Source organism: Festucalex cinctus, chromosome 20 (genome assembly GCF_051991245.1).
Source record: "Festucalex cinctus isolate MCC-2025b chromosome 20, RoL_Fcin_1.0, whole genome shotgun sequence".
In the NCBI taxonomy this organism is placed as follows: Eukaryota; Metazoa; Chordata; class Actinopteri; order Syngnathiformes; family Syngnathidae; genus Festucalex; species Festucalex cinctus.
Window position 1 is genome coordinate 8,179,462 of NC_135430.1, and position 11,533 is coordinate 8,190,994.

An 11,533-nucleotide genomic window follows, 5' to 3' on the forward strand; every position below is an offset into this window, starting at 1 on the left:
GTTCATTTGTGTTGAGGTAGGTTTCTGCCACTAGATGGCATAATTGCATTTAAAAGACAGTGACAGAATTAGTGCATTTTTCTTTTCATATTCAGAGCTATCTAATCTTTAACATGGAAGTAACTTGGGAAATTCTGCACATTTTTTAAATTGCAAAATACAACTTGACCCGAGTCTCCACATATATGCATTATTATTAAATTTACTACTGCTAAATTTTGACCTGGACATGTCTGCTGTGTTTGCGATTGGGATTCCCTCATTACAGGCTTTCCAAGTAAGGGGCCCGTTTAAAAAAAAAATAGTGGCATTAAAGGAACTTAAAATTAACTCAAAATTACTACTCATTTTGACACCCCTACTAGAAACATTTGTTTGGTGGGAAAGAAGCAAATCTGCAACTCTTTTGGCGGGTCCGGTACTAATATTGTCACAGAAGAGGGATTAGTGAAAAACACGGAAGTCTGCTTTGAAAAACGTCTGCCAGTGAATGAGGAAAGAGGAAATTTCGAGTGCTTTAATTGAAGTTTGGAACGGGTTTATCGCTGCTTTTGATGCTCAGGCTAAGATAAGCCACATAGCTTTAGCACCCAAATTGCACCTGAATGACTAACAACTTTTAAGTGAATAAACTTTTGGAAACAAACAATACGTAATAACCCCTAAAACCTTGGAAATCCCAAAGCAATATATTATTTGATCATATCTGGCTGCACGTCTGATGCAAACAAGGTGAAAGAGAAGAAAGTTCCAGTGGATTTACAAGAGTTTGTCATGCACACATTTGAAGACAATCCTACGGAGAATTTCTCCCCTTTTCCAAGTTGGCACGTCGTTAGTGTTCATTTTGTCAACGAAAACTAAACAAAAATAATTTCGTCAACACACATTTTTCACTCGACGAAAACTAGACTAAACTAAAACAAACTCTCATTAATAAACAATAAGTGGGACTAAATCAGTATGCATTTTCGGCGACTAATGAAGACGAGACTTTTATATCCATCCATCCATTTTCTTGACTTCTAATTCCTCACAAAGATCGCGGGGGGTGCTGGAGCCAATCTCAGCTGGCTATGGGCGGTAGGCAGGGGTAGACACCCTGAACTGGTTGCCAACCAATCGCAGCCCCCTTTTATAACTTAGCATTAATCCAACGGCTATAACGTTTCAACAATAATGTTTATGCAACCGCTAAGTAATACTGGCTAACTTGCTAGCTCATAGCATGGAGCCATAGTAGCCACTTGTTGATGTAACATAATTGTGTGTCAAGTTGTTTTTCATCAAAAAGATGAGACAAAATTTTATGTGAAATAGTTTTAGAGCCAAAATGTTCAACATAATGTGCTGACAAAAAATATATACAGGGGTAAAATTATTAACTGTCAATGGAGAACTGCACTTCCTCTCCACTTTTTCAATTTTAGTCCATAAATTTTGTTATTTTGAACAATTGTAAATGGACAATTTGCAGACAATCTTGTAGCGTGACGTCATCGGCAGGCGACCCCGATACAATCTGGCAGCCTGATCACATCTGGTACCGACACCGGAGCTAACAAACAAACCTAACACGGATGAATGGACGCTGCAATTAATTTTCTTCTCGCAAAATTATTCCTTCCCCGTTTCCTTGTTGAATGTTGAACAATGAGGGGCGCTTCGTGCATTTCTAGCTGGTAAGATGTTCGTGCTCCCAAGAACAAAGACGACAATTTTCACCCGTGGCCGTGATTGGTTAAAACGTGTGGAATGTCGCATGGTCCAATCATCTCGAATTATTCTACAGAATGTCCCGCCCTTTCCCGACCAATTTACTGTGGCGGGGTACCAGATGGAGAGTGAAGCGCAATATCAATCTGGCTATTGCCAGGTTATAAAATGATTGTCCTCACTAAAACTAGAACAAAATGTTCACAGTTTTTGTTGACTAAAACTAGACGAATAAAATGATGCTTTCTTGGACTAAAATAAAGACTAAAATGCTAGATTTGTAGTCGACTAAAAATGGACTAAATAAAAATGGGATGAGGTTGACGAACTAAACTAACAAGCGTGACTGAAATTTGACTAAATTTAAAAATGGCGGATAAAATTAACACTACAAGTCGTAACGGTCTTGCATCCAATCGAATACGCCTGAAAATCCTCCATTAGAACGCATACGAGATGTGCTTTGATCTACGAGCCCGTCCACGCTGACGTGCTTATAAACGCAACGAGGACGACCGGCGACGTAAAACCCCGAAAAAAGTGCTCGTGGCGTGTTAACAGTCTGCAGGCTATGTTGGCAGAGCCCCGTCTCTCTCGCCCCCAGGAGGAGCGCAAACAGCCAGACAGGCAGAAGAAATCGGGATTCATCAAGGCGGGCAGCACAGGCGGCAGCTCCCCGGATCGTACGAGTTAAATTGGTCTATCAGCGCCACCACACCTGAGAGTCAGTCGCTCTCCCGGAAGCTCTACCTCGGAAGATAAACTCGTAAGGATCCTGCGGCGCGGGCGCACTGCAGCAAGGTCATCGTCACCGTTGCATCAAAAAAGGCGCCGCTGCCGGGCCCAGCTTTTTTTTTTCTTTTTTTTTGTGAACTTCCATTTGCCAGAGGAAACAATTAAGACTCGTCTGTCAGCAAGGCGCTAATGCGCTCACTTCGCTCGCCCATTCCGCGCAGGAAGCCTCGCGCTCATTTGTGCCGTTGTCATTAAACTCCACAATGTCTTACGGCAAATGTTGCTGCCATATTGCAGGGACGTTTTTCTTTTTTTTTTCTTCTTCTTGAGATCTTATCTTCAAGTTGTGAATCATCTCAAATCTTTTTTCTTCCCCCCCCCCCCCCAGCTGGAAACGGACGAAAGGTCCATTCGAAAGTGTCCCGATTTTGGCAGCGAGCAATCACCGCTTGGTTGCCGTGACCGTTATCAGATGTGACAGCTCGGGCCCAATAAAGTGGAGGTCGTTAACAAGTGTTGTCGCCGTTAGGTTAGTACGGAAGGTGAGGTCGAGATTCCATCTTCAGCCAATTTCTCGCCGCCGCCGCTGCTGATGTTGATGATTTTGTCAAAAAGTTGAAGGTCGAACTCAAAAGTTAAAAAGTGTCCGTTTGGAGATAAATATGAGAACTGTTTTGTTTTGTTTTTTTCCGCCAACTGGTTATTTGCGATCCGGACTTTGGGGAATATCCCGTTGGGCTGGTGCAGGTCCGTCGGAGAGTGTGGCGGCGAAGATAAAAGCCAGGCGGCTAATACGTTTACAATGCAGAAAGCCGGCCCGGCTGCATTGTGCTCTTAAAAGACAATACGGACATTTTTGACTCCGTCTTAAAATGACACTTTTTGACTGGCTGCCTATCACGTTCATGTCACAAACATCTGCTGGACAGAAGAAGATCCTTAATCTCCCGACGCTTTGCTTTCAAAATATCATTACTGGGAACAGAATGTCGACATGATTTATGGCAGATGCAGCCTCATGTTTTTTTTTGTTTTTTTTTTAAATTGTTATTCTTCCAATGTCACATTTAACACAACCCGAGCTGCGTGGTCAATTCTCATGTGGTGATCGAACAGAGAAGCAAAGACTGGCTGCAAGATTTCGCAACATGAACCAAGAATACGACACTCACAGAAGCCAAGTCCAAACAACGGGGCACTCCTTTATTAGGGCTATGGAGAATAAGCTTATTTGAAATCTAAACCGAAACCCTTGGCCTGAAACTCTAAACACGACTTGAAGTCCTAATTAAAAAAAAAAAAAAAAAAAAAAAAAAAAAAAAAACTACTGGAAAATCTTGTCTGAAACCCTAAACCAGGCTTGAAACGTCAAACCATGATCCTGGCATTAAACCCTTTACGGGAGATCCGAACCTTTGCTTGAAATCCAAAACCAGGATCGAAATTAACCCCTAAAACTGTGTTTAAAACCCTAACCCACAGTTCAAATTGTAATTTGAAACCGTGAAGCTATAACCCCTGGCTTTAAACCCCATTTTCAAATCTAGCCCTCGTTTTGAGACGCTACCCCAGCGTCCAAACTCCAATTTGAAACCCTAATTCATGGTGGAAACCCTAAAACAGAATTGAATCCTTTTTCTAACCCTGGATAAATATTTTCTAATTGGTTCACACCCGAATTTAAATAATAATAATAATAATAACAATAATAATCTCTTTAAATTGGGGGAAATAGGGGGAAAAGATTTTCATTTGTAAAATTAAATAAAAATGAAAACGTTTTTCAATGAACAAAAAGTAACTGAAACTACATTTTACATTTATAAAAAACTAAATGATATGAAAAATCCGAAATTATAATGGCCACGGTTCTTCCCAGTTATGTTATTTTTGCATAGTGAAGCACAGAAAGGAATCCGATGACTGCTTTTAATTACATGTTGGCCGTCCACAAATGTCGAACGTGTGCCAAGCTTGCCCCAGGCTTCATGGCTGACCTTATTAACACGAGTCTCCCAGTTCCACTAAAAGACGTTCGACTAATCAGATCATCATCCCCATTTGTGATTCTAATCGTATTCCGAGACTTTTCACTGACAAGGAAAAATACACTTTGGGTCATGACTGGATTGTTAAGAATGCTCGCATTTGGATGAGGAGGGAGAAAAAAAATGAAATTACTTGGTGAGAGGTGTCGGAGAGTCATGGTGAACGTGTGGAGACCTCACACACTCTCCAACAAGACGACGTTCGGAAAAGCTCCTCACAGATAAGTTGGAGTGCATTCAAATCATTCGTGTTTATCTTGTCCCACTTTTGCAAAGAAGACGAGCGCCTTCATTAAGTGCTTCCCTTCATTTCGTTCTATTCCAGGAAGTTTGTTTATTTTAAAATAGCGCAAAAAAAAAAAAAACACTGGAGGAAAAATATTAGCAGTGCCAGGGAACATTTAAAATATCTAGGATCCAACTCCACAACAACGTACGCCTCTCATGGGCTTTGATAAACATTCCGAGGATATTTATGAGAAATTGCGAGATTCCCGGACACAAAATTTCTCAAACGCCGCCCAAGATGGCGCCCCGACACTCAGCCGAGCCACCTTTAATAAGACCAAAACACAATATTTCAAAAGATATGTGGCAACATTTCAATCAAAGTCTTGTTCAGATGATAGTTTTTCAGACTGCCATAAAATGTATGTATTTATATCTTGATTGTCTTGACTAGTGGCCTGAAACTTTTATATAAATTAGAATTAATCGCATGACTTCAATCATGATCAATCACAAATTTTATATCTGTTCTAAATGTAAAATAAAATGTACATTTTTTTTAGTTTTCATACTGAAAAAAAAAAACTAATAGAAATATGGCTGCATCTTTTAGCCATTGATCCAGTAATTTCATAATTCCTAAAATTGAGATGAAACAAAAAACGAGTGTGACATTAATTTGTGTTGGTCATATTCTGCCTCTAGATGGCATAATTGCATTTGTAAGATGATGACAGCTCAATGCATTTTTCTTTTCATATTAAGTAGGAATGCACGATAATATCGGTGGCTGATAATTATTGACATTTATCGACCAGTTTGACATCAAACAGATAAACCAGATAATAAAGAAATCCGCCGGAAATTATCGGCATTTATCGACCAAATTGATTTTATACCGATAAATCATCCGTTAATAAAGAATTCCGCCGATAATAGACATGCCACATTGGTTTTTCTGTTGTGATTCATCAACAAAATTCAGTTACACAATGGTTCCACGTATTTGTACATGGTTAGACTAATAGTAGGACTCGAAAGTATATTTGTATTCAAGTTAATTTTGCAAGCAATTATCGGCTCACTTATTGGTTATCGACATCGGAACTTTCTAAATTATTAGTTTATCAGTATCGGCTGAAAATAGCATTATCGTGCAACCCTAATATTGAGAGCCATCTCATCTTTAACATGAAGTAACTTGTGAAATTCTGCACATTTTTAAAAACGTAAAATACAACTTGACTCCTGTCTCCACAAATATATGAATTATTATTACATTGCAACTGGAATTACCCCAGTACAGGCTTTTCAAGTAAGGGGACGGTCATTAATCGCACGTTGAAAAAAATTTGTGGTGCTAAAAGAACTTCAAATGAACTCAAAATTAACGTCCTAATTTTGACACCCCTATTATAAATATAACCAGGGAAGGACTGGGAACAAAATTCAGCCCAGGAAAATAATCGTGCGCCGATGAATATTTATGGAAGTCATTAATTAAACAAGCTTGCTAAAGTTTGCTAATACCTGCAACAGGTCGAATTGTCTGTCAGGTTGTTGCAACAGTTGATAAAATATGAAAAGTGAGCGCGTGGGTTTCAAAATGCCGACAATTATCGGCCAAGTAGATGAATTCATAATTTACATAATTGTGCAGGGGAAAAAAAAATATACAGATCAGATGAGACGGCCCTGAGATAACTGCGTTGTTTACCAATGAGAATCATTAATTTATCACAAGTATACATTTATATTAGGGTTGGGCTTGGGTGACCTTGGCGATATGCTCACAACGGCGGATATACGTTGCGCTTATTCATATTAACGAGATGCATTGTTAGAAAAACAACAACGCTGGGGCTCGGCCTGCTCGCTCTCAATTTATTATTGCCAATTATTTTTTTACATAATAAAGTTATTTTAGCATTTGTGTTTGTTTGCTTCAGGCTTGTATTTGGAGTTTGTTTGTTCAAACGCTAAATTTAAACAACTTCAAACCCTAATTTTGATCCTTTAACTTATCTCCACTTCTTAATTTGAAACCCTCATGCTGGCATGAAAATTGAACTAAGGCTTGAAACCCTAACTTCCGACCCTGGTTGTAAAGCCTCATTTAAAACCCTAACTTCATCTTGAACTTTGAAAAGCTTTCAGACTTTAAACCTGACTTTGAAACATCAACCCTGATTTGAAGCCCTAAACCGGGCTTGAAAACCACTTTGTAAACATGAACTCTTTCTTTAAAACCTCTGTTATATGCTGAGTTTGGACCCCAAAAAACGCAGACACAAATAAGATTTGAACTATTTATGCACATCGAGAGGCGTGGAACAAACTTGACTAGACGAGAAACAACGAGAGTTGCACAGAGGAACAGAGGTAATAATCAGACAAAAACACACTTCTCAGACCGGCTTATCTAGAGAACGAATCGATCTGATTGGCTGTGGCCAGACATGTGGGTAACAGGACTGACATGGTATTATCTGATTGGCTGTTGAGCAGATAAAGAGATTAAAGCTTCTTACATCACATAGCTTAAGACCAGTTGAAACTAGATGCTGTTACATGCTGATTGCATCAGACCCCAAACAAAGCACAGTCCTGACACAAACATAACCCTTGCATGACCCAAACATAACCCTGTCATGACCCAGTTATGACAAACTCATTCAAAACCCTACCTCAAGTTTCTATCCTGAATTAGAAACCCTGACTTTTATTTGAAGCAACAAGTCAAGCTAATGAAATCATGCTAATCAAAAGAAATGCTGCCAATAAATGCAAAAGAATCACAAGTCGTTTTTTTTTTTTTTTTTTTGTCCTCATCATCAATCTGACTTGCATCTGCCAGCAGATAATTTACGACTTCGGGTATGATTAGTAGATGATGACATCATCGTTAAGCTTAATTATCCACCTCTAAACGGCGGTCGCCACGGAAGCAATCTCGTTCAATATTCACCGTTATTAGGCTCTTCGGTTTGAAGCAATCGGGTTTGGAAGACCGCAAGAGAAAAATCCTAAACCTAAGCCACAGAAAATCCCTTTTGAAACCCTATTTTCAAACTCGACCCAGCCTTGAATGCCAGTCTGCCTCACCAAATACTTGACTTTGGTATGGAAATGAAGGAGCGCGGCGGCCGGGGAGGCGAGCGACACCCCCAGGTTCCTGCGTTGGCGCCTGGGGGCCCGAGGTTAAAGGTCTCCAATTAGTCGTGAACGCTTTTTGATTTGAGGGCGCCGTCCGTACGCCCTCATTAAGTAAGTGCACGCGGCCTCGCATAGCTGGAAGGACCTCCCTCATTACAGCAAGTTGAACGGAAGTGATTTCTGCGGCTTCCAAATTCGGGTCCCCACTGGTGGTCCGCAAAATATACATTACGTCACATAGTTTTTAAAAAGTGTAAACTGATTTAAGCGGTGGCATCCTTGCATCAATAAAGTTAATTCACATAAGCTTACCCGCTTACCCCGGCAAAATAAATCTTTTTGACATAAAGATTACGGCTTCTTCTTTTTGATAAATTTGGATTTTATTCTCAAAAAATGACAACTCTTCATCAACACAAAATACATTGTTTCTTGTGGGTTTTTTTTTTTAACACTATAAATAATGGTTTTGTTGTTCCAGATTTTTGAGGAAATTATGACTGTTATGCTATAAGATTACATCCAGACAAAATATTCTTTCTTGAGAAATTTACCACTTTACTTTCTTGGGGAAATGTCCAATTACGTACTATTGCAATTTTTTTCACTTTTTTTTTTTTTTTTTTGTCCCACAAATAAATTATGTCTTGGGTCTTGAAAAGATTACAACTTTTTCTTTTCTTGACAAAAATACTAATTTATTCTTGTAAGATTCAGATTTTAATTAATGACAAAATACATCTTTGGTTTTGTAAAGATTACGTCTTTTTTTTCTTGAATATTATAACTTTATGACAAATTGCCTGCCATTGGCTGGCAACCAGTTCAGGGTGTACCCTGCCTCCGGCCCGAAGCCAGCTGGGATGGGTTCCAGCACCCCCACGACCCTTGTGAGGAGCAAGCGGTGGATGGATGGACAAATTGCGTTGTTTTTGTAGTTTTTTTTTTCCTTTTTCTTCTTATTCGTTTCTTAAGATTATACATTTTAATCCCGACAAAATGCATATTAAAAATTGAAAAGATTATAACTTTTTCATCTTGGAAAGAAAAAAAAAAAAAAAAAAAAAAAAAAAAAAAGACTCCTAACAGCGTAACTTTTTTTCTTTAAAAAAAAAAACAAAATCTTGAATTTATTATTCTTACATCATCTGGAATTGAAGCGATTTTTTTTCCCCATTCCTGTGGCGTTTCAATTTATACACATTTGTTCTGTTTCATTGTCACGATTATGTGGGGCAAAATCCCCCGGGAAGGGAGGGTAGTTTTTTGAGAAGACCAGATCTGGCGAGTTGTTTGGAGGATGTTCGTCGAGGGAGCGCCTCGTTCTTGTGAAGGTGCACGAGTGCCTGCAGCGAAAACGTGTGCACCTGTGGTGAGGACACCGACGTTCGCGTGTTTCATTTCATTTTTCCGTTCAACATCAGAAAGTCTTCCACAATCCTGAACACCTCTGTCAAGGTCACACAGCAAACAAGGGGGAAAAAAAAAAAAAAAAGTGCTTCCTGTTCCTTGACATTCGCGTTTGGCCACACTTACAGGAACACGGTGAGAATCACGGGTTTCAGATCCTAACGCAGACTTGAAACTCCAATCGGATGCCTTTACATCTGAACACTAGTTAATTTGAGAAACCGCAACTGGAAGCCTAACAATTTCTTTCAAACCCTAATTTGAAACCTTACCCTTTGCTTGTCACCCAATTTTAAACGTGAACACCAAATTTCGACTTTGAATTTGAAACACCGTCACTGTCTTGATACTCCTCATTGAAACCAAAACCATTGCCTAAGACCTTAACAAACCCTAACCCTGACTTGAAACCCAATATTTGATGGAAACTCACATTTGCAAACCTTAACACGTGTTTGAAATTCCAATTTGATAACCTGAATTTAAACCTGAACCCTGTCTTAAAACACCCCTATTTGAAGCCTTAACCCAGGCTCAAAACACCAAGTTGTTTGAACAATTAATTCAGCAATCCATTAGAGTGCCACCAGACGGTGCACTCTGATCACAATTTGAGAATTACCGGCTTGAAATACTTATTTAAAATCTATAACAGCTTGAAATACAACAACATGGAAGAAGAAGAAGAAGAAGAAGAAGAAGAAGAAGAAGAAGAAGAAGAAGAAGAAGAGGAAGAAGAGGAAGAAGAAGAGGAAGAAGAAGAAGAAGAGGAAGAGGAAGAGGAAGAGGAAGAGAAAGAAAAAGAAAAAGAAGAAGAAGAGGAAGAAAAAGAAGAGGAAGAAAAAGAAGAGGAAGAAGAAAATGACATAGAAAAGACAAAGTAGTGGATGAAGAAATGAAGAAATAGAAGTTGACAAAATAGTAGAAGAAGAAGAAGATGAAGGAGGAGGGTGAGGAGGAAGAAGAAGAGGAAGAGGAAGAAGAAGAAGAGGAAGAGGAAGAAGAGGAAGAGGAGGAAGAAGAAGAGGAAGAGGAAGAAGAAGAGGAAGAAAAAGAAGAAGAGGAAGAAAAAGACGAAGAAGAAGAAGAAGAAGAAGAAGAAAGAGTTCTTCCCGCCGGCACACCTTAAAAGCGGCGAACGCAACTCTCAGCGTGGGCGTTTATCGGCGCGTAACTCCGCACAATTAGGCAAGCGGAGTTCTTGCGTTGTTATGGACGTTAGTTATGGCGGCGACTTTATGGCATTATTGCAAGCGGGGGAAGAGCGGCGAGCCTCGTGCACTTCTGTACAAAAGCTCGTAAAAGGAAGCCGCAGGGAAGGCAGCGAAACGGACTGCCGGACTTGGTTGTACCACAACATGGGAACACGCTACACTACTTAGTTCATGTAGAAACGTGCCTGTGGCATATGTAACCTTGACTTGACACCCTAAGTCTGTCTTGAAAACCCTAACCTACGCTTGACAAGCCAACTAAGACTTGAAACCCGACTTTGAAAGCCAAACCTGACATGTAAGACAAACTCAAAACAGTCATCTTTGCTTGAAATTCTAACTTCAAACTCTAACCCTCTTTTGAAACCCTAACCCTGACTTGAATCTGTAAACTTATACTTGTACTGGTGCCGGTCAGGAAAAAAAAAAGTGGTATCGAACATCTCTACTTATTATTATTATTGTTATGTTATTGTGATTTTTAATTCTCCACAGTTTTTTGCCGCGTAACAACTCCCACATAATACTTCCAATTTACATTGTTCAAATTTCAACTACCGTAGCTTAAAAAATTCACGCCTCCCGGGGTATATATCGTTTGATTCCACATTACTTACAGTATTTGCACAATTTAACTTGTAATAACTATTCTCCATTCATTTTCAATTGGACAGACATTGAACTTTTTTATTAATTAATTTATTTTTTTAAGTATCACTTTCCACGCCCACTTGCATACATATAACTTATCATCATTACCAGGTGTCTTACACTGCTCGGTGGCACAGTTGGTAAGGTGCATTGTCCAGTAACCAGGAGGTCATAATTTCATAATTTATCTCTCAATTTACTTCATAAGCATTCCACATGCATTCAAATCTTAGCATTCAGCTTTTAGCATTCCCACGCAATTTCTCCAGAAATTGTACTAAGTCTAGTTATTGTTAATAATAATAATAATAATAATAATAATAATAATAATAATAATAATATTTATATTATTATTATTATAATACAGTAGTTGTG